A 1,112-nucleotide genomic window follows, 5' to 3' on the forward strand; every position below is an offset into this window, starting at 1 on the left:
CACATGAGTAAATTCTAAATCTATTTTGATATTTGCTGTTGTGTCAGGTTGAGTGATTTTTCACGTATTCTCGTTTTGTCTCTAGTTTTTTCCTCGAATTCTATGTTTTACCTTTTTATCATTTCGTTTTTTCTTGTCTGTTAACTCCCTTTTCTCCGTTCTTTGAATGCAAGACTTTCATAATTTCCATCTTGTCGAGTTTCTTCTCTCGGTTTTTCGCTATTTTGATCCATCTTCTCCATTCCCTTTCCGCTGTATTATCTATCTTTCTCACTTCTCCCTTTCCTCCCTCTTTCCACTTCTCTCCCTTTTCTTCCTTACTTCCTCTTTCCTGCCTTCTGCTTTGCTCCTCTTTTACCATCTTCAGCTCTTTCTTCTCTTTGCTCCTCCTGTTTCTCTCTTTACACCCCTCTTCCTCACCTAACATTCTTATTCCCTTTCTTTCCTTCCCTGCAACTGTTCCTCCTTCGTCTCTTACCCCTCACTCCTTTTTTAAATTTTCTCTATCTTTCTCCCTTCATCCCAAATCCCTTCGCTTTTTCCTTCCACCTTCCTGCCGTGCTCCCAATCCTCTCCACCCTTTTCCCTCCCTTCACAATCTTCTATCTGTCTTTCTTCTCCACTTTCCTTCTTTCCTCTACACCCAACCATCTTCCCTTTTTTCCTTTTTCCCCCCTCCACTTTCCACTCGACTTTCCCACACTTCTCCCACTTTTCTCCCTCCCTCCACACTCTTCACCTTCTTCCTGTCTTCCCACAATTCTCTTCCTGTCTTCCCTCTTCACTTGCCTTCTTTCGTCTCCCCCTCCACATTTCCATTCCACCTTCCTTCCTTTCTCCACACCCCTACGCCTTCCACCCCCTCCCACCCCCCTCCCCCCCCACCCCACCCTCACCCCTTCTCCCTCCACACCCCTCCACCTGTCACCCAACCTCCCACACCTCTCCACCTCCCCTCACCACCTTCCTCCCTTCCTCCCACACCCTCATACCTTCCCTCCACTGTCCTCCCCTCTTTCCCCTTCGCATCCCTGTCATCCTTCTTCCAAGGAGCCTTCGAGATGACGTCAGAACTTTCCCATCAAGCCAAAGGAGGATTGTCATTATTGCAA

The sequence above is a fragment of the Penaeus monodon genome, chromosome 19, assembly GCF_015228065.2.
Source record: "Penaeus monodon isolate SGIC_2016 chromosome 19, NSTDA_Pmon_1, whole genome shotgun sequence".
NCBI classification, from domain to species: domain Eukaryota; kingdom Metazoa; phylum Arthropoda; class Malacostraca; order Decapoda; family Penaeidae; genus Penaeus; species Penaeus monodon.